We start from the raw sequence: 23,975 nt of genomic DNA on the forward strand, positions 1-23,975 counted from the left end.
TTTAAAGGTCAGAGGTCTTGGGCTACGTGCACGTTCACTTTTCAGGGTGACCCAGTTTTAGTTATTTTATGAAAGGAAAGGGCACCAGGGCAGAGGTGGCATTTACTTTGGGATGGGGTCTGATGTGTGTGACCTTGACACAAGAAATATCATGTTGGGTTTTGGGAGAAAGAAATGGAGAGAGTAGGCTCCATTCTGAGGCCTGTGAGCAGCATTTTCTGGTTGCTGGGTGTGCTATGATTTACGATTTGGTTCTAGACCACTTTGAAGTTCAGGATGATTGCAATATAGGAGCACAGTATTGGGGCTGATGGAGAAGAAAGTGGAAAAACCCTGGAGTATAAAAACCAAAGGATTTGAAGTTAGATAGACCAGGGCATGATTTCAGGCTAATCCATCTACTAGTTGTATCACAGGTAACCTGAGCAGGCTACTTAGTATCTCTGAGCCTCAGTTTCTTTGTCTGTAAAACGGGATTCATAGTACCTTCCTCATGGGGCACATTCTACATTGTGAACATTCGGTGCAAGAATACGCATAAAGTACCAGGCAGATTGTAATTGCTCCGTGTTACTTCCTATATCTACCCCTCAATATTCATTTGGCCTCAGAGGGTCGGCTTACCAATGGCCTTGAATCTGAAAACCCTTTCTTGCTACTTATAGAAACAGACTTTACTCCACAGTGCATTCTGACATTTTTCATTGTTATGCATATAGCCAAAAAAAAAAAAAAAAAAACCCATTGCAGACTAATTGATTCCAACTCATATCGACCCTATAGGACAGAGTAGAACTGCCCCATAGGGCTTCCAAGGAGCGGCTGGTGCATTTGAACTGCCCACCCTTTGGTTAGCAGCCATAGCTCTTAACCACTGTGCCACCAGGGCTCCAATGCTATGAGTCGATGGCAATAGTTTAATGCACATATAGAAGATGGTAATATTTGTGCAGAGTCCCTGGGTGATAAAAATGGTTAATGTACTTGGTTGCTAAACAAAAGGTTAGAGGTTCGAGTCATCCAGAATCACCTCAGGAAAAAGGCCTGGCAATCTATTTACAAAAAGAAACACCCATTGAAAACCCTGTGGAGCAGAGTTCAACTCTCACAAACGTGGGGTCGCCATGAGTCAGAGTCCACTCGATGGCAACCGGTGGTTAATATTTGTGCAGGACACTGGAGTAAACACAATGCTGTTCAAGGGTAGCTGGAGGCCACCCCCGGCAGCCACTCCTTCCAGCCGCCTTTCTTAGGGCTGAGGAGAGCAGTATCTCAGCACCATAGTGTGGTGTTTGTCAGCCCTGGCTGCTCACTAAAATCACTTGTAAAAAAGAAACCCAGACAAACACAGATGCCAGGCCCCACCTCCACTGTGTCTGAATTCATTAGTCAGAGCTGATGCCCAGGAATGGGTACACTATAAAAGCACCCCGGGTCATTCCAATGTGTTGGCAGTGGGGACTATTGGGACAGGCCATTATATCATAGAACTCAAACTATTCAGATTCAGCAAACATGTCAGGAACTTGTGTTCCAGAGGTTATTTTTTATCTATTCAGCTGTAAAGCTCGCAATAACCCTGTGAAGTGGGTATTATCAGCCCCCAACTTTAAAGATAAGGAAATGAGTCAACTGAGCTGTCCACGATAACTCAGAAGAGCAGCAGGGCTACCATATGAAGCTACATCGTCTGTAGGGAATGGGAGCACAAGTTTAATGAAATCCTGTGGATAACCTTTCTAAAATGAAAAAACTATCTAAGTAGGCAATAACCTTTTTTTTTTTTACCCTAAGTCCAAACCAGAAAAGCAAATCGGTTGCTGTCAAGTCAATTCCAACTCATCGTGACCCCACGTATTTCAGAGTAGAACTGCTCCATCAGCTTTTCAAGACCGAGACCTTTCAGAAAGAGATCACCAGGCCTTTCTTCCAAGGTGCCTCTGGAGGGGTTCAAACTACCAACCTTTCAGTTAGTAATTGAGTACTTAACTGCTTACACCTTCAAGGGTACCTTCTTTCTAGATGGTCCTAATTTGCTTAATTTAAAGCCAGCTCACTTAGCACAGTGAGAGTGGACGTTTAATTTCTGTGGCCTTTCTCAAAATGTGATAGAATCGTGTTTCCACAGCCCTAACCCTTCGGCTTCTTTCCTGTGTCTCCAAGAATTTTGCTAAGATTACTGGGGGCCCCTGCTGCAGCCCCTAGGAACAAGGACTTGGCTCACCCTTGGGGCTGGACTCCTGGAGAAAGGCCTGTGAGGGCCCATTTCTAAGGTGGAGGCCCCTCTTTCCTGGGGTTGGTATCTGATGGTCTCAGCCACATAGAAAGTGAAGAGATAACAGGTGTCCCATTGTAACCAACACTTCAGTAGTGACCTTCCCTTCCCACGGTAATTATCTTACCTCCCACTGCAAGGCCAGGCAAGGGGGAGGCTGGGAGTCCTGATGCAGCTCCTCCAGTTCCCAAAGACAGCCTGATGCATTGCTTTCCTACCACCTGCAAGGAAAGAATCAACACACTAACAGAGAAATCCTTTGCAGTTAAAAGCCTTAGATCTTAAAATGCCTGTATACTTTGCATTTTCACATTTTGGAAAATTTACAAACGTAATGAAAGTTATTTTGAAATTCATCAGCAAAAAATTTTTTTGCAATGCAAGATGACTACGGAAAATCCTGCCCTGGTTTGTGTGGCTGGTGGAAGAGAAATATCTACTATTCTCAAGTTTTGGTCCTTTGAGTGGAGGGAGAGTATGTCCCGCCGTCCCCCCAGCTGACTGTAAGAGTGCTCTGAGGGGGTGGAAGGGTAGGCTCAGGTAGGAAGCTGTACTGCCTGGTATGGAGTGAAGCCAGAGAACTTCATGAATATGGGATGTTATCAATCCCTGATCCTGAGATTCCCAGGGTAGACTCCCCACCAAAAAAATTCAGACTTTAAAAGAAGGCAGGCAAGCAGAGGTGGGTTTGTGGAATGGGTGGGTGGGGGTAGGTCCCTGTTTGTAACCTGCCTAATGTGCTGGACTAGACCAATCAGCAACCTCATGATAAACGGAGAAAAGATTGAAGTTGTGAAGGATTTCATTTTACTTGGAGCCACAATCAACACCCATGGACACAGCAGTCAAGAAATCAAACGACGCATTGCACTGGGCAAATCTGCTACAAAAAAAGACCTCTTTAAAGTGTTAAAAAGCAAAGATGTCACTTTAAGGAGTAAGGTGCGCCTGACCCAAGCCATGATGTTTTCAATCACCCCAAATGCATGTGAAAGCTGGACAGTGAATAAGAGAGATGGGAGAGGAATTGATGCTTCAATCACGGTGTTGGTGAAGGATACCGAACATACCACGGGCTGCCAGGAGAACAATAAATCTGCCTCCGAAGAAGTACAACCAGGATGCTCCTTGGACGCGAGGATGGCAAGGCTTTGTCTCACATACTTTGGATGTGTTATCAGGAAGGACCAGTCCCTGGAAAAGGACATCATGTTTGCTAGAGGGTCAGCAAGGGAGAAGAAGACCCTCAAGAGATGGATTGACACAGTGGCTGCAACGATGGGCTCAAACAGAGCAAGGACGGTGAGGATGGCGCAGGGCACTGTTTTTCGTTCTGTGGTGCGTAGTGTTGCTGTGAGTCAAAACCAACTCCGCGGCACCTAACGACAATAATCTGCTAAAATCATCTCAAAGTTTAGGCTCTTTTGCCTTTCTGGAGAGGTCATATCCTCGTTTCTTACCTCACTTTAAAAGCTGAGCTGGAAACAATGATCAAGTCACCTACTGTTTAGGAAGATTACCCTCACCCCTCCGAGTCTCCCTGATACCTGGGTTCTAGGAATCTCCATTTTAATTCATGTTTACCTTCAAGTCATAGTGCCTTGAACTTAAAGGAGAAATGATTATCTTATATCTTAATACCTCTATCTTCATGGTCATTTTGCATAAGGAATTATTCCAATACCTTATTTTTATTTTAGATTAGATGAATTACAGGGGTATGAAGCCCTGGTGGCACGGTGGTTAAGAGTTCAGCAGCTAATCAAAAGATCTGCAGTTCAAATTCACCAGCCTCTCCTTGGAAACCCTATGGGCAGTTCTACTCTGTCCTATAGGGTTGCTATGAGTCAGCATCGACTCGACGGGCAACGGGTTTGTTTTTGCTTTTACAGGATGTATAGTGCAAACGGAAACCCTGGTGGTGTAGTGGTTAAGGGCTAAGGCTGCTAACCAAAGGGTCGGCAGTCGAATCCGCCAGGCGCTCCCTGGAAACTCTGTGGGATAGTTCTACTCTGTCCTATGGGGTCGCTATGAGTCGGAATCCACTGGACGGCAACGAGTTTGGTTTTTTTGGTTTTATAGTGCAAACGGGTAAGCACTTAGCTACTAACTTAAAGGTTGATGGTTTGAACCCACCCACAGACACTTGGAAAGAAAGTCCTGTCAACCTTCTTCTGAACGGTCACAGCCATTGAAAATCCTACGGAGCATGGTTCTACTCCGTAACCCATGGAGTCACCATGAATGTAAACTGACTCTATGCCAGCTTCTTTGGGTTTGGGTTTTTATAGGATGCGAGCTTCATCTCAGTCCTCCCCTCCAGATTGAATTTAGCCAAGCAAGTTATTTTTTAGGGCGCTCCAAACACGATCGTGACCTTATTTAACTTGATAGGATCTCCGAGGCCCCAGCTTTTCTGATTCTGTTTCTACGGCATCTGGCTTCTATTTAGGGAAGTGGATGGTGGAGGTGGCTCAGAAGGCTGCCAGGGCGCCCCACTGGCCAAGTTACTTTATGTGACTCAATTAGAGTCTCTCGTTTGAGGCTGCAACCTGGAAACTCCACTTGCCTGTAAACTTGGGGATAGAACCAGCCGTGGTTACGCTCCCGGCACGTTTGGGAGAATCTGCGAGTCATCTTTATTAGAGCTGCCCATTCTGGCGGTTCTTCCGGCCCTAACTGGAATAGACGAGGCATGCCTTTGGTGCATTCCATTTCAGATTCCCTCACAAGAGGCGGGAAACTGATGAAGGCAGAATAAATAGTCTGCTCAGGTCTCCTTAAATGCCCACGGTAAGTTATGGGGGGGGGGGTGGAGTTAGAATCTGCATTTCCTCATATTCTCAATTAATTCAGCCTCAAAGTATCACTCTGATTCAGTAGCAGTTAAAATAGCTGTGATGAGAGCATGACAATTTCCAGCTAAACTAGAGGATAATTAGAAATGCCCTGTAGCAGGCAAGTCAGTGCTTCAATTTATTTGCTGTTTATTACCGAGTCCCTGCCCCTTGGGTGTAATGACTGTGGAGCGGCCCGGGCAGCTTCTGCGGGTTTGATTTAGTGCCATAAATGGTGCTCAGAGAGTAGATTAAGCTGGAATGTGATCAAACCTTATTTGCAATCCGATTATACAAACTGCTCCTTGCACTGACCAGATTGAAGTAATTTCCCTATAGAAACGTTACACTCACTTTGGTGTAAAAATGATTAACATTTCCTGACTCTGGGTCAGCCTTTCACTTCCAGGGTAATCCTTTATCCGGCAATATGCCCAGCTTTCTCTTAGGTTTGTAGCACTCACGTATAGTGTGGTATTTAGCCAAGGCATAGCATCTCAACCCAATTAAAAAAAAAAAAAAAAGACAAGTAACCTCTCAGGCTTGTGATGAATGGTGACAATAAATAAACACCCGGGAAGAAGCAGATTCATAGCATATTTTCTTCTGGCTTGATTGTTCGACATTATTGACTTGCTTAATGATCTAATGGAGAACTCTTATGGACTTCCAAAGAAATTTCCATATCCTCTTGAAAAGGGCTATTGCTATACTTGGAAGCAAGCAGTAGTAGGCAAGCAGGGCTTTAACCTCAGAAGACTGGGATTTATGGGGCCAACACTGATCACTGAGCCACCCTACGTTTCCTTCAAAAAGCATTTAACTACCGATTGCCACTACTAATCTTTCCTCTTTTAACTAATCATCCACTTGAGGCGTCTGGGTTCCCAGTGGTAACTTCTCCCTTCCCTTCACCGTATCAGAATTTCTGGACATGAAAACAGTTTCTCATACAATTAGTCTCTGGTAATGAAATGCAACCAAATACATGCTGAACACTGAAAGCAAACCCTTGGCTCTTCTCATATTTTTGTGACAATCAAAGAAAATATTTGAATCTGAAATTCATTATCATAGCCTAGCTCCAGTACCCGCAATAACATGTTTTCTTGTACGACATATTTAAGCTGGTATTCTTCAGAGGTAGTCGGTCTTAACCCTTTAAGAACTGTACACCCTATAAATATCTTTCCAGGTTTCAGCTAAAACAAACAGACAAAAACCAAAACCAAACCCATTGCCGTCAAGTCGATTCCGACTAGACAATTGAAAAATGCCAGGACAGCAGAGATGCCTATTTCTAAGTGGTGTAAAAAAGATGCAGATGGCCTTAAACTGAAAGGATCACATTTAGAGCACTTCTTTGCTTTGCATTGCTCTGGTGAAACGTAAACAATATAGTAATTACCTCCCAAGCCTGCAGCTTAGAGGGGAAGGCTCTTTGTGGTGTTTCCTCTCTGCCAGAGAAGACTGCTTGTATTTCTCAAGGTCAGGAAGCTGCAAGGTAAAAAAACCAATGTGATTTTTAGTCGTGTTGTTGATTTTCTGTGGAATGTACAGTCCACAGGATGTATAGGAAATGACATCAGACACGTGGATGCAATGCTTCAGGTGTAGGTTATACCTTCTTTGCTTTACAGGAATCAGGGACCCTGTTGGAGGTAAAAAGCACAATATTGTAGGACTGAATTCAACCCTTCCAAATGATATGTGTGTGTGCAGGTGTGTGTGTGCGTATGTGTGTGTGCATGCATGAGCACACACGTGCTGAGTTTATATATGAGCAATTAGTAGTCTGCAAATCGATAACAACAAATGTCTCCTTGTTGGACCATCTGCTATAGCAATGGTTCGTTTAGACAAAAGTCAGGCTGTTTAGACATGCCATCCTAAAGATAAAATAAAATAAACCTGCGCTTCCTCTTCTATTGTAAAAGTAACACTCTATTATAAAGCTGAGAAAAAGTCAGTAAAATTAAAATAAACTCAAAGAACATATTAACACTCCACCAAAGAAATAAATGATCTATAGGGTTAAAAGCAAAGAAACAACTCTAAGATCAAACGCCAAAGCTACCTTCTCTGTCCACTTGCTTTTGGGTTCTGACACACAGAACACATGGAAAAGACAAGAGGACACACCTGAGCAGCTGCGGCAACAAGCCCTTGCTGCAGGTATACCTGCGCTCCCAAATCTCAGGCCCTCAGGTAAACAAAGATGCCGGCTGTCTTCTCCAGCAGCCGTTGCTGGAACCAGGATTTTTTTTGCTAGGTAAACCTAGTGCTGTGGCAAGAAACACAGGCGAGCAGCAGAGTTAGGAGGTTATAGCAGCCCTCTAGGCTCCACCACAATAGACCAGTCTTTCGGGGAGAAACAGGGAAGATGACCCTGGCCTTGTGAGCCAGTATCGGCAGAGGGTATCTGATGCTCGCCTGTCATTCGGTCCTGTTCTGAGCCCTGGTGGGATGCAGCTGTGGGGCAGCCTCCTGCCTGAAAAGGAGGCATCCGCTCACAGGTAGCCCAGGATGGAAATCAGCAGCCGCCCCAGAGAGCAAACACAAACACGAATACAAGGGCAGTGGGAGAAAGGAAGCTCAGACTGCCAGAGGCTATTGCCTCTCTTCCCACAGTGGTGTCTAGCCAGGGGCCTTCTCAACAGCCATCTGTGAATGGCCAGGTTCCCTTTTTGTGCTGCTCTTACTAGCTGTAACTTTGGCTAATGTGAAATTTTCAAAATAACAAGGAGAGTTGGTAAAAGCAGGCAAAGAAAACAACTAACGATCAAAGAGAATCCAGGGGAAATGGTTAGTAACAACTCACTCCAAAGGCACTCCAAATATATATAGAATGTTTTCTGTGTATTTATTCTTAGTTGATCTCACCTTCAGGGAGAATGCAAGGTTGTGACCAGATGCCAACTTTATCTCCAGCGTGACAGCTCCGAAGCTGTCTCCCAAGCAATGCTTTGTTGGCACAAATAAAATATTTTCACATTGAATATAAAGGGCAGGGTCTGTTTCTAGTTCAGCCACATGTCCCAGAGGTCCTCCTGTTTCACGTTACGCATTTTACAAAGTGTGCTGACTGGCTAATTTTGCAATGCCACATATAAAATAACTAGCATATGCATTATTTCCAACCTATAAAGTCTTACATTCAAATATCATGAAAGTCACTGACTTGGGGCACAGACAGGGCCGAGTTTTTGGGTTTTTCATGCTGTCCGACTCTCAGAACAGGATTTTATTGAAATAACTTATGTGTCGCTGTTGGAAGGTGGCTTCCCGTAATTAAACGTTAAATATAATTATTGACTTAAAGGAGGAATTACGTTGATAATCCTTGAAGTTGTGAGCTAACTTATGCATACAGTTGTGTGTCGCTTAACGTCCATGATACATTCTGTGAGATAGGACAGTATGTGATTTGGACGTTATCCGAACACCATACTCGTACTTAAGAACAAACCGCCATAAAACCTACTATATTAAAAATTTGAGTTAAAAGCGATGGTTTGTAATAATGAACACTCGCACTACTTTGTGATGCTCATGAAAACATTGCATGGTTTGGAAGTTTCTTAAGTGTTTTATGAGCTTAGAAAGGTAAAATACACACTATATGCTAAGGCAAACCTTTGACTAAGTGACATTGAATAACAGCCATATGTTCCTGTTCTGACATGCCTACAAATTCAACTGAAGACAGACTCAGAGCTGATCTCGTTCGTAACCCAGAGACTGCCCATAGATACTTAGCAAAACTATATGGGACCACCGACATCTATGCGGTTGGGTGCTGCCCAAACGGACATTATGTGGCACATGGCTGTGTTGTAAAATTAGAATTCGAGCCCACTCTCCTTGCCTTCCAATTACACTCCAATATAGTCATCTAAATAATATTCGAGTGATTTTGTCCACTTTTCAAAATGCAACCCCAGTCTGCCCTGAAGCTTGGCAGTGCAACGGTAACTCTGAACACCAATTTTCACCAGGTTCCTGGAAAGAGCCACAAATCTGGCAGAATTCACACCCAGCTAAGCTCCTTTAGATGATTTAGACCCCAGGACATTTTCAGATGACCCTGGCCTCTCTCTGGTGACCCCTGACACTTGAACAAGTATAAATTATTTTTTAAGTCATTTCCAATAATACAGGAAGTTTAGTTTTTATTCCTAGTAACTTGAGAGTTCATGGTGCTGATTCGTCCTTGAGTAAAAGTCAGCAGCTTTGCTATAAAAGAGTAGGTCGGTTTTCCAGAAAAACAACAAAACAAACGAAAATGGAGAGGCATCTCTTCTCCTTCCCTCTCTTCCTCCTCCTTCTTCTCTTGTCTGTCTCTCTCTCTCTTTCTCTCTTTTCCCCCTCTCTCTTTCTCTTCATCTCTCTCTCTCTTCTTCTCTACTCTTCTCACTCCTCGCCTCCCTCCCTCTTTTAATTTAAGGAGCAGAACATGACCTTCTGGAAGTGTTGAGTATGCTATCACGTAAAACAAACAGTTCTGCTTATTTGTAAAACAGCAGATGAAAGGAACAAAGAGGACTAGGGAGAGATAGACAAAATGTTTTTAATGTCAAGGCTTAAGTGTAAAGAGAAGTAAAGAAAGGGCTCCACGTTGCCGTTCCTGCACAGACAACTACACGTACATCATGGAGCCCTCAGGCGCTCCAGAAGTCAACAGTTTGAACGAACCACAGAACTACCTAAACTTGTTCTGAAATCCAAAGCCACATTTTTTTGAAGTTCACTGCACAGTGCTTATGATGATGGCTATTCAAACAAGCATTGCATCGTGGGCGTTTGCTCTTTTCTTAAAAACAACAGAGGCTGCGTCATGCGGTACTTTGGATAGCAGGTCTTTAAATGTAGGTGACACACACAAAAAAGAAAACCTAACCTGTTTCCGTCGAGTCATTTCCGACTCATGGCGACCCTATAGGACAGAGTAGAACTGCCCCATAGAGTTTCCAAGGAGCACCTCGTGGATCTGAACTGCCGGTCTTTGGGTTAGCAGACGTACCTCTTAACCACTGTGCCACCAGGGTTTCCGTAGGTGAGGCAAACTCACACAAATTTTGCTTATCTCTTTCAAAATGGAAGACTTTTCAGGAATGGCTTCCCTAACCCTTCCTTTAACTTTTAACTGGAACATGTGATACTTGGCTTGTTCTTGAAATTTCCCACCCAGCTTTTCTCTTGCCACATTTCCAGTTTTTTTTTTGTTTGTTTGTTCTTGCCACTCATTTAATACACTGTGTTGTGTGTGCACACTTAAGGACTTGCCATGTGTTTAGTTGTGTGTGGCTCTTTTTGATATTTCTGCAGCCATCACATTTTCATCCTGCAGCTGAACATTTGTGAATCCTTTTACTAAGCCATAGCTCTGAATGACTACGTTGCTCCGCCTAACTCTTGTCCCAGTGACAATCTGGTCTTCCGTGGTGGTTTTCATGCCCACTGGAACAGCACCATAGCAATAACCGCTGTATCTTCAGCAGGCTTCTGCTGGGGTTTTCGAGATATTTTGGTCATGAGTTTACCAGTGGGGAAACTGATGTTTTAAAAGCCATGCCAGGAATCAAATCCAAGCATCGTCCTGATATGTTCTGTTTCTTTCACGTGCCCTCTTTATAACCAGGAAATTTCAGCGTCTCCTGATGTTGCCATCTAATGGGCTTTTTGGCAAGCTGGGACAAAGTTGAATTTTGGATGGGAGGTGATAGGCATCAAATGATGTGGCAAAGACGGCATTTGACTTAAAATTTAGGTGCTGAATCCCTAATAAGTACAGCGCCATCTATTTTGGAACATGTCTTGCATACAGCTTTATGGGGGCATTTGTCAGGCAGAAATACAGTAATGGCAAACTCTAAGCTTTTCCTTTTAAATTAGATTTTTGTGATTTGATGCTAATGGCAGGGAAGGTGCTGGCTACATGCCGCTGCAGCCCGCCAGCCCCCTGTTGACAACCCCCCTACCACACACACATACACACACTGGCCTTCTGCCTCTCCAGCAAGGTCTTCTCTGTAGGGCTCAACAGCCAAGGGAAGTTGCTAAGGACAAGATGCAGGTGGGGAAGTCTGTCTCCCATTGGAACAGACCTGGGCTTACTCCAGCCGCCGAGAGACGCTGTGGCTTGTCCTCCCAGGGCCCAGCAGCTGCAGTGGTGGGTAGACAGTCTAGGACTTGTCCTGAGTGATGGCCACAATGAATGCTGGCCAACTGCTGCCCAGCAACGCGGAGCTGCAGAAGGACTGAAAACAGACAGCAAAGTGCTTACATAACTCCTTCCTGCTAGCGGCTTCCTCAGGACACAGCAGCAGCCACCCCGTTGTTCCGAATTGCCCGGCCAAGAGGACACACGTGCCTCTGTGTGCAAGCCAGCGCTTCATTCACTGACCCGGATTCCACAAGCTGCCCAAATACTACCAAAAGCAGAAAAGGCATTGACTACATTTGCATTCATATTGACTCATTTCCATGCAGTCATTAAATTTTAGAAAGGTCCTTTGGGTTTACCTAAATAAACGCTCTTATTAAAAATGGGAAAACTGGACCCTATTAGCCTGAATAGATAGATGCATCCATGCCTCCTGATCCTTGTAATTTAATTTTTGTTCTCTGGGTTTCCTGAGACAAACCTGGAACATTAGCTCAAAACATATCTCTTCCCCTCTAGGCTCTGAACCTCTTGGGAACCAAGCTTTCTGCCTCTTGGTCCTTAGCGCTTAGCAAAGGGCCAATCACATTGTGTTATTTAATCAGAAATTATTTATAGAGCCCCCCGGTACACAAACTGCTTGTGTTTGGCTACTGACCAAAAGGTGGTGCCCTGGAAGACAGGCCTGGCGGTCTGTGTCCATAAAGATTGTTGTGAGTTGCTGACGACCTGATTCTGACTCATGGTGACCCCATGTATGCAGAGTAGAACTGCTTCTTAGGGTTCACAAGGCAGATGGCCAGGCCTGTCTTCCATGGTGCTTCTGGGTGGGTTCAAACCACCAACTTTTCAGCTATTAGTCAAGTACTTGACCATTTACGCCACCCAGGGACTCACTCTTTCCTTAAAGATTACAGCCAAGAAAACCCTGAGCGGCAGTTTTCCTCTGTAATGCGCGGGGTTGTCATGAGTAAGGGCTGACTTGACGGTAACTTTTGTTTGTTTCCTAAGCTGGACGTGGAAATCCTGGTGGCATAGTGGTAAGAGTTTGGCTGCTAACCAAAAAGGTCAGCAATTCGAATCCACCAGGTACTTGCTGGAAACCCTATGGGGCAGTTCTACTCTGACCTATAGGGTTGCTATGAGTCAGAATCCACTCATGGCGACGGGTTTGTTTTTTTTTAAGCTGGACATTGTGCTATGTGCTGAATCTATAGCAGTGAACAAGGCAGTCACCATCCCTGCCCTTCTGAATCTCACACTCTACAAGAGCTATTCAACGAATACTTTTTGGATGAATGAATATAGATGATGACTTTTTTGCTTCCCTACAATATTGGCAAACTGCTGTATTGCAGTATTGGCTGACACATTGGTGAAATAAATGAACAAAACAAAATTTGAAGTGGGAAAGATTTAAATCCACTGGTTTAAATAGAGTCTGTACTTTGTTATTTTTAGAAATTGATGTCAATGTGCCAGCAAGCTGAACTGTAAAACAAAAGACTGTTATAGCTGGCTTTTGAGTGATTATTATTGAAGTAGATTGTTTTTACAATTACCTTGTTCTTAAGCTAGTACAGCATTACCTGTAATGGTGTTGGCTAGAAAAAGAGAGAGTGGTAATCCAGTTAGGGTTAGGGGTTAGGGGTTAGAGGTTAGAACTCTGGGTAAAGGTGATCTGGGATTAAGAGCACAAATAATTAATGTGGGTGGACTACAGAACTGATCATCCTTAGTTGCAGTTGGTAATGGCTCTGAATTTATTTCAGTAGTTCCTGTCAGTATTGGCTATGTCCAGGGCTAATGAGGTGCCTAAATGGATCTCTAGGGTCAGGGCAAAGCCCTTGGTCATTCATTGTGGGGCCTATGTCCCTTCTTCACCAAGAGCAGGAACTGGATTGGCAGGAGACCAGTTTGGTTGGCTGTGGTTGGAAATGGGATGAGCGTGATAGGTGCCATACAGACTTTATGCACAGTGTCCTTTACAGAGATGTGTGGTCTTTACTGGAGCCCTGGTGGTGCAGTGGTTAAGAGCTATGGCTGCTCATCAAAAGGTCAGCAGTTCAAATCTACCAGCTGCTCCTTGGAAACCCTATGTGGTGGTTTTACTCAGGCCTGTAAGGTTGCTATGAGTCAGACTCGACAGCAATGGTTTTGGAGGGTTTGATGGTCTCAATTAGGTAGGGATGGGTAAACAAAACGCAGGAAGAAACATAACCTTTTACACCTTGAGAAGATTCTTAGGACTTAACACCACCATTAGAAGAAATTACTCAGGGCTTATTTTGGGGACTGTGACAGCATTAACTTCTTGGTCTTCAAATCCCACCTCAAGGATAATTTCAAACTCTTCAATGAATAGGGGCAGCCCTGTACGCAACAAACAAATCACTCCAATGATGGTAGACAGCTCATCTGTGTGTGTGTGTGTCTTGGGGAGATACAGCTACAAAGTTTTGATTTGAAAATTCCTGCCTGTGAAGTGACCCTATTCGACAAGACTCTGGTTGTATTGCTGTTCCTCTTGGAGCTGAAAGAGAGACCTTTCTAGGTCTCCACCCCATATACATATGCAATGTTCTGGTGTTCTGAGGCATTGGTGATTCAGTGGTCGAATTCTCATCTTCCATGCTGGAGACCTGGGTTTGACCCCCGGCCAATGTACCTCAAATGCAGCCACCACCTGTCTGTCATTGGAGGCTTGCATGTCGCTATGATGCTGAGCAGGTTTCAGTGAAGCTTCCAAACGAAGGTGGACTAGGAAGACAGGCCTGGTAAGCTACTTCCAATCAGCCGATGAAAACTCTATGGATCACAACAGTTAGATCCCCAACCTTGGAGATGGCACAGGACAAGGCAGCAATTCATTCCTCAGGTCACCATGAGTAGACAGCAACTTAACAGCAGCTGACAACAACAAAGCTTTCTTCTATCCTGGTTTTGCAAGGGGTGAGGTGGTTGAACTACAGGAGCTTAAGACCTAAGTGTTCATTTCCTCCAGGAAAACAACAGCAAGAAGAAGCATAAAGGCTTGTTGCTAGAATTTGCTCCACTCCAACTAGGCTCTCCACTTAATACCCACAGTTAGGGCCCTTTGAGGGCTTGGAGCAAAGGATCAGGCCACAGGATGTATTTCGCTGCAGAGCTGCAGAATATGTCGGCAAGAGAGGAGCCACGCCTCTCCCCACCCACACGGAACATCAGAGTCTACTTTTCACAATCAAGTGGGTTATTTTGACCCCAAATGCCGTGTACCCATTTCCATAAAGCTTAATATGCAGGCCAGCCAGTTTTGGGGGAAATGACCTTAAAAACTGGGTTTGCAAGCTTGTCCATTAGGAGTATATTACATGGGTAAGTTACTTAGGAAACTACCAACTCCTCTTCTGCCTTGTTTTGTAAATTTCTGAGAAGAAAAGTTTGTCTATATTCTCTGTCAGAAATGCAGAAAGCAAAAGGCTTTCTGAAATGAGCAGTCTGTGGACAAGTAAATTGTACATGGAAATTTGGGGTAGCATTTTCTTATATTTCTGTTCTTTGACTTCTCAGGTAAATTGCAGAACCCTGAAATTATGGGGAAATAGAAAACTGCAGAATCAACTTTTTCCTGTAAAAGAAATTTAAAAATAAACCCCATGAAAAACAAACCAGGCAAAAACCTCTGGTGAAGAATTTAAGAGTTCCGTCGCAATACCGTCTAGGAGATGTTGAAGGTCACCGTTCAGCATGAAGAATAAGTTTCAGTAAACAGTTAAGATTGTCCTCTCCCTGAAGTTATAGATGTTGGGCAAATTCAAGTCTCTCCTTCAGTTTTATCCTTGTTCCGGTATCAATTCTGACTGGAATATGCCTTATGAGAATGTTGTTGTTCGCTGCTGTTAAGTTGGTTCTGACTCATAGCAGTCCTATGTAAGACAGAACGAAACACTGGCCGGTCCTGAGCCATGCTCACAATTGTTGCTATGTTTGAGCCTGTTGTTGTAGCCACTATGTCAATTCATCTCGTCGAGAGTTTTCCTCTTTTGCTCTGGCCCTCTATTTCACCAAGATGATGTCCTTCTCCAGGGATGGGTCCCTCCTGATAACATGTCCAAAGTACATGAGACGAAGTCTCACCGTCCTTGCTTCCAAGGACCACCCTGACTGTATTTCTCCCAAGACAGACTTATTCATCCTTCTGGCAGTCCATGGTGGGTGATTGACGTTTGACATTGCTTTGCCTATTAAATAAGGTCCTCGCCTACCCACAACAGGGACCTAAGGACTGGTAGCTCCACTCAGGTCACCCAGCCAGCTGTGACAGGGGTCCAAAGATAACTGGTACCTCCCAGTCCTTACAACCAAAAACTTTGGGTGCGCATGGTCCCTCGGCAGAACCCACCCACCAGCACGTTCTAGGGAACAGAGATGTGTTTTCCTCAGAGACACTTGGGGGTCAGTTCTCAGCCCCCTGCTTTGTTTAGAGCATGACCCCATGCTGCAATCAGATACAGGTATATACGCCAATCACCCCTGCCCCTCTAAGACTGTAGGACAGAGCCTGTACCACACACTTGATGATCAGCTACCTGGAAACCTGAGCTGAATTCATACAAGAAAACTGAATGGACTCCTAGACTGATATACCTGATAACAGCTCTAGCCAGCTGGGGACAGGACACCAGAGCTCCAAAGGTGAAAATAATCCACCTAGCTCACTCAAGCAAACCACAGGGGTATACCAAAACAAAACAAAGCAAGCAGCTATGACACAGTAAGCAAGCATAAACTAATACAATAACTCATAGATGGCTCGGAGACAACAGTCAATATCAAGTCACATAAAGAAACAGACCATGATCACCTCAACAGGCTCTCAAAACAAAGAATCCAGAGATCTTTTAGATGAAAGTGCATTCCTGGAATTACCAGATGCAGAATACAAAAGTTTAATATACAGAACCCTTCAAGACATCAGAAAGGAAATGAGGCAATATGCAGAATGAGCCAAGGAACACACAGATAAAGCAACTGAAGAACTCAAAGATTATTCAGGAACATAAAGAAAAGTTTAATAAGCTGGAAAAATCCATAGACAGACAGCAATCAGAAATTCAGAAGATTAACAATAAAATTACAGAATTAGATAACTCAATAGAAAGTCAGAGGAGCAGAATTGAGCAAGTAGAAGGTAGAATTTCTAAACTCAAAGATAAATCACTTGGCACTAATATATTTGAAGAAAAATCAGATAAAAGAATGAAAGAAAATGAAGAAACCTTAAGAATCATGTGGGACTCTATCAAGAGAAATAACCTACCAGTGATTGGAGTACCAGAACAGGGAGGGATAACAGAAAATACAGAGAGAATTGTTGAGGATTTGTTGGCAGAAAACTTCCCTGATATTGTGAAAGATGAGAAGATATCTATCCAAGAGGCTTATTGAACTCCACATAAAGTAGATCTTAAAAGAAAGTCACCAAGACATATTATAATCAAACTTGCCAAAACCAAAGATAAAGAGACAATTATAAGAGCAGCAAGGGATAAAAGAAAAGTCACCTACAAGGGAGAGCCAATAAGAATAAGCTCGGACTACTTGGCAGAAACCATGCAGCAAGAAGGCAATTGGATGACATATTTTAAAAAATTGAAGGAAAAAAATTGCCTGCCAAGAATCATATATCCATCAAAGATGTCTTTTAAATATGAAGGTGAAATTAAGACATTTCCAGATAAACACAAGTTGAAGGAATTCATAAAAACCAAACCAAAACTACAAGAAATACTAAAGGGAGTTCTTTGGTTAGAAAATCAATAATATCAGGTATCAACCCAAGACTAGAACACTGGGCAGAGCAGCCAGAAGTCAATGCAGAAAGGGAAATCCAGAAAAACAAAACAAAACAAAAAACAGCTCAAAACAGGGTGACAGCAATGTTATTATATAAAAGAAGACAACATCAAAATAATAAAGAGGGACTAAGAAATGTAATCATACATCTTCCAAATGGAGAAGAAGATATGGCGATACAAAGAAATAAAAGTTAGTTTTAAATTTAGAAAAATAGGGGTAAATAATAAGGTAACCACAAAGGAGACAAACTGTCCTACTCATCAAAATAAACTACAAGGGAAAAATACAGACTCAGCAGAAACAAAATCAACAACAACAAATATGAGGAAAGGACAACATATAAAGAAAATCTACCCAGCACATAAAATCAAGTGGAAAGAAGAAGCTGTCAACACACAAAAAAAGACATCAAAATGATAGCACTAAATTCATACCTATCCATAATTACCCTGAATGTAAATGGACTATATGCACCAATAAAAAGACAGATAGTGGCAGAATGGATTAAAAAACAAGACCCATCTATATGCTGCCTACAAGAGACACACCTTAGACTTAGAGACACAAACAAACTAAAACTCAAAGGATGGAAAAAAATATATCAAGCAAACAACAATCAAAAAAGAGTAGGAGTGGCAATATTCATTTCTGACAAAATAGACTTTAAAGTTAAATCCATCAGAAAGGATAAGGAAGGACACTATATAATGATTAAAGAGATAATACACCAAGAAGATATCACCATATTAAATATTTACACACCCAATGACAGGGCTGCAAGATACATAAAACAAACTCTACCAGCATTGAAAAGTGAGATATACAGCTCCACAATAATAGTAGGAGACTTCAACACACCACTTTTGGTGAAGGACAGGACATCCAGAAAGAAGCTCAATAAAGACACAGAAGATCTAAATGCCACGATCAACCAACTTGACCTCGTAGACATATACAGAACACTCCACCCAAAAGCAACCAACTATACTTTCTTTTCTAGTGCACATGGAACATTCTCTAGAATAGACCACATATTAGGTCATAAAGCAAGCCTTAGCAGAATCTAAAACACTGAAATATTACAAAGCATCTTCTCTGACCATAAGGCCATAAAAGTGGAAATCAATAACAGGAAAAGCAGGGAAAAGAAATCAAACACGTGGACACTGAACAATACCCTGCTCTAAAAAGACCGGATTATAGAAGACGTTAAGGATGGAATAAAGAAATTCAGAGAATCCAATGAGAATGAAAACACTTCCTATCAGAACCTTTGGGACACAGCAAAAGCGGTGCTCAGAGGCCAATTTATATCAATAAATGCACACATCCAAAAAGAAGAAAGGGCCAAAATCAAACAATTATCCCTACAACTTGAACAAATAGAAAGAGAGCAACAAAAGAAACCCACAGGCACCAGAAGAAAACAAATAATAAAAATTAGAGCTGAACTAAATGAAATAGAAAACAGAAAAACAATTGAAGGAATTAACAAGACCAAAAGCTGGTTTTTGGAAAAACTCAACAAAATTGATAAACCATTAGCCAAACTGATGAAAGAAAAACAGGAGAGGAAGCAAATAACCTGAATCAGAAATGAGATGGGCGATATTACAACAGACCCAACTGAAATTAAAAGAGTTATATCAGATAACTATGAAAAACTGTACTCTAATAAATTTGAAAACCTAGAAGAAATGCATGAATTCCTAGAAACACACTACCTACCTAAACTAACACAAACAGAGGTAGAACAACTAAATAGACCCATAACAAAAGAAGAGATTGAAAAGGTAATCAAAAAACTCCCAACAAAAAAAAGCCCTGGCCCGGATGACTTCACTGCAGAGTTCTACCAAACTTTCAGAGAAGAGTTAACACCACCACTACTAAAGGTATTTCACAGCACAGAATAAAACAGAATACTACCAAACTCATTCTATGAAGCCACCATATCCCTGATACCAAAACCAGGTAAAGACACCACAAGAAAAGAAAATTATAGACCTATATCCCTCATGAATGTAGCTGCAAAAATCCTCAACAAAACTCTAGCCAATAGAATTCAACAATATATCAAAAAAATAATTCACCATGACCAAGTGGGATTCATACCAGGTATGCAGGGATGGTTCAACATTAGAAAAACAATTAATGTAATCCACCACATAAATAAAACAAAAGACAAGAATAACATGATTTTATCAGTTGATGCAGAAAAGGCATTTGACAAAGTTCAACACTCATTTATGATAAAAACTCTCAGCAAAATAGGAATAGAAGGAAAATTCCTCAACATAATAAAGGGCATTTATACAAAGCCAACAGCCAACATCACCCTAAATGGAGAGAGCCTGAAAACATTCCCACTGAGATCAGGAACCAGACAAGGATGCCCTTTATCACCACTCTTATTCAACATTGTGCTGGAAGTCCTAGCCAGAGCAGTTAGGCTAGATAAAGAAATAAAGGGCATCCAGATTGGCAAGGAAGAAGTAAAAGTATCTCTCTTTGCAGATGACATGATCTTATACACAGAAAACCCTAAGGAATTCTCCAGAGAACTACTGAAACTAATAGAAACTAATGCAAAAATCAGTTGGATTTCTCTACACCAAGAAAAAGAACACCGAAGAGGAAATCCCAAATCAATGCCATTTACAGTATAGCCCCCAAGAAGATAAAATACTTAGAAATAAATCTTACCAGAAATGTAAAAGACTTATACAAAGAAAACTACAGTACACTTCTGCAAGAAACCAAAAGAGACTTACAAGTGGAAGAGCATACCTTGCTCATGGATAGGAAAATTTAACATTGTGAAAATGTCTATTCTACCAAAAGCAATCTATACATTTAAAGCAATTCCGATCCAAATCCCAAGGATATTCTTTAATGAGATGGAGAAACAAATCACCAACTTCATATGGAAGGGAAAGAGGCCCTGGACAAATAAGGCATTACTGAAAAAGAAGTAAAAAGTGGGAGGCCTTTCTTTACCTGATTTTAGAACCTATTATACCTCCACAGCAGTCAAAACAGCCTGGTACTGGTACAACAGATACATGGACCAATGGAACAGAACTGAGAATGGAGACATAAATCCATCCACATATGAGCAGTTGATATTTGACAAAGGCCCAAAACAGATAAATGGGGAAAAAGGCAGTCTTTTTAATAAATGGTGCTGGCATAACTGGATATCCATCTGCAAAAAAATGAAACAAGACCCATACCTCACTCCATGCACAAAAACTAACTCAAAATGGACCAAAGACCTAAATATAAAATCTAAAATGATAAAGATCATGGAAGAAAAAATAGGGACAACGTTAGGAGCCCTAATACATGGGACAAACAGTATACAAAACATTGCTAACAATGCAGAAGAAAAACTAGATAACTGGGAGCTCCTAAAAATCAAACACCTATGCTCAACCAAAGACTTCACCAAAAGAGTAAAAAGACTACCTACAGACTGGGAAAAAGTTTTTAGCTATAACATTTCTGATCAGTGCCTGATCTCTAAAATCTACATAAAAAACCTAACCCAGTGGCATCTGAGGTCTTAAACGCTAGCAAGCAGCCATCTAGGATGCATCAATTGGTCTCAACCCACCTGGATCAAAGGAGAATGAAGAACACCAAGGACACAAGGTGATTACAAGCCCAAGAGACAAAAGGGCCACATGAACCAGTGACTATATCATCCTGAGACCAGAACTAGATGGTGCCCGGTTACTACGGATGACTGCCCTGACAGGGAACACAACAGAGAACCCCTGAGGGAGCAGGAGAGCAGTGGGAGGCAGACCCCAAATTCTCATAAGACCAGACTTAATGGTCTGACTGAGACTGGAAGGACCCCGGTGGTCATGGCCTTCTGTTGGCCCAGGACAGGAACCATGCCCGAGGAAAACTCTTCAGACATGGATTGGACTGGAGAGGGATGCTGGTGAGGAGTGAGCTGCTTGGATCAGGTGGACACTTGAGACTATGTTGGCATCTCCTGCCTGGAGGGGAGATGAGAGGGTGGAAGGGGTTAGAAGCTGGCGAAATGGACAGGAAAAGAGAGAGTGGAGGGAGAGAGCGGGCTGTCTCATTAGGGGGAGAGTAATTGGGAGTGTGTAGCAAGGTGTATATGGGTTTTTGTGTGAGAGACTGACTTGATTTGTAAACTTTCACTTAAAGCACAGTAAAAATTATTAAAAAAAAAACAAAAACTAATCTCTGTGATTAGAAGTTACCCTGAGGAAGTGATAGCTGATGGAAGGGAGCACAGGGGAGTCCTGGGGCATGGGTAACGCTCTGTTTCTTATTCTGGGTGCTGGTTACACAAGGGGTCCAGTTTGTAAAACTTTATCATGCTATACACTTATGTGCTTGGTTTTATGAATATTACATTTCAATAAAAAGTTAAAACATATGTCAGGAGTGAACTATTGCGTTATGAATCTATTTGTTAAAATCAGTGGAACAAAAACAAGCTGCTATTAATGAATAGTACCCGCCACGTCATTAGGCGCCAGGTACGGTAAGGTGGGCCCATTCTAATCCTTGTCAAACTCAGCACTGCATAGGAATGTAGGCATACTGGTTCCTCAGTTGTGACAAAGATACCAGGGTTATGTGAGATGTTAGCAATGGGGGAAGCTGGGTGAGGAGCATATGGGAGCTCTCTCTACTATCTTTGTAACTTTTCTGTAAATATAAAACTCTTCTAGAAAGAAAAGTTTATTTTAAAAAAGTCTCCCTCTCTAAAAGAAGTCAAAAGAATCCAACAGGTTGTTTGAGAATTGGCCATCCAGTTACAAGTTGATTTTTGTCACTTTTTTTACTTAAAAGCCCTGAGGTTGAAGTTGGATAAACCAACAACTACAGCAAAAAGCCCAAACCCATTGCTATCGAGTCGATTCAACTCATGGCAACCCCATGTGTTACAGAGTAGAACTGCTCCCTAGGGTTTTCTTGGCTACAATTTTTACAGAAGCAGGTTGCCAGGCCTTTCTTCTGCAGCTACCCCTGGGTAAGTTTGAACTGTCAGTATTTAGGTTAGTAGTCAAAGGCACTCAGGGACCTTTGAAGTTAGATACACATCTATTTTTAAGGCTTATTCCCCCCCCTCCCCGCCCCCCCCAGTGAAGAAAGCTTACTCACAAAAGCAACACGTAAATAGAGAGTGTTTGACTCCCCCGGACAGAATCTGTGACGTGATGATCAAATCTGACCACATAGTGCAGAATTAAACCACTGGACTCTCGGGCTCATCCATACGGGAGGGTGTTCCCTCTGTATTGCATAATCGCCATCATGATCTCTATTCAGCTGCCATGATTGAGAAACCCTGTGGGGTTGGTGGAAACCCTGGTGGCGTAGTGGCTAAGTGCTACGGCTGCTAACCAAAAGGCCAACGGTTGGAATCCGCCAGGCGCTCCTTGGAAACTCTGTGGGGAGTTCTACTCTGCCCTATAGGGTCGCTATGAGTCGGAATCAACTCGACGGCAGCGGGTAGCAGTGGGGTTGATAATAGTAGCATAACAGTAGACAAGACTCGTTCCTCTCCAGAGTTAACCTGAGTCTGAGGTTGATTTCAACCATGGCCTACAGCTTCCTTATCTAAGTATAATTTTTACCCAGATAGTTGCAATAGCGCTTTGGTTCCTGACACAGCTACTTCCTCTAATAGTTAATAAGGATTTCATTATGCAGTTTAATATTATGAAATGGTTAAGCACTTGGCTGCTAATGGAAAGATTGGCGATTGGAACCAACCCAGTGGATCCACGGAGAAAGACTTGGCAATCCACTCTCATAAAGATTCCAGCCTAGAAAACCCTATGGTGCAGTTCTACTATGCTGCATGGGGTCATTAGGAGTTGAAATCTACTGGACGACACCCAACAACAGCATATCATGGTAGGCACTGTTCCCATATCTAAAGTGTCCAGTCACAGAGCACGCCAAGGGTGACCAAGCTACAAACTCTCCGAGGATGATCCCATTGTATGATTGCGTTGAAATACTATTCTACTTTCTGTGTGCCTGGAACACACCATGTCTTAAAAACACTCTACGGGGAGACGTATGTGGTATAGAGGTAGCCACACCATACAGTGGGAAAAACAGAGGCTTTGGAGTTGGATAGATTTGGGGTTTTAATCCTGGCTCCAACATTTACTTGATCCTGGGCAAGTTACTTAACCCTTGTGAGTCTCAGTTGCCTTCTCTGGAAATGGGGGACTTACGTCTCCCTGGGAGTGCTGTTGTGATGGAAGTCAATGTAACAAGCCAGGGACGTTGCAGACTCTCAGTAAGTGGTTTCTTAAGATCATTTCCTGATGGAGCAAGAACTGTGTTAGGAGTTCACACAGATGAGGAAGACACAGCTTTAAAAAATAGTGTCCTCTTTAGGAGCTTACAGTCTTGGTGGCAAAGACGGTCACGTAAAACAATAATGATAATTCGGTGTAATGAGTGGAGAAAGCAACTAGCTCTGAGCAGCTTCTCAAGGCCACTTTGAACTAAGTCATTGCAATTTTAATGGGCATAGCTGGGGGAAAACATAGCAACACATTAAACAACAATTAAAAAAATAGATTACCAGGCCTTTCTTCCATGGCACCCTGGGGTGGGTATGAACCTTCAACCTTCAGGTTAGTCAAATGCAACCACTTGCACCACCTAAAACCAAAAAACCTTTTGCCTTTGAGTCAATTCTGACTCATAGTGACCATATAGGACAGAGTAGAACTCCACCCAGGGATACATTAAAAAAATTACTACCCATTAAAAAGAGAACATGGATTCGGGTGTCTGAGCAAAGAGCTGTCACAGACAGACTCATGACCCTGAGAGG

Source organism: Loxodonta africana, chromosome 17 (assembly GCF_030014295.1).
Source record: "Loxodonta africana isolate mLoxAfr1 chromosome 17, mLoxAfr1.hap2, whole genome shotgun sequence".
Lineage (NCBI taxonomy): Eukaryota > Metazoa > Chordata > Mammalia > Proboscidea > Elephantidae > Loxodonta > Loxodonta africana.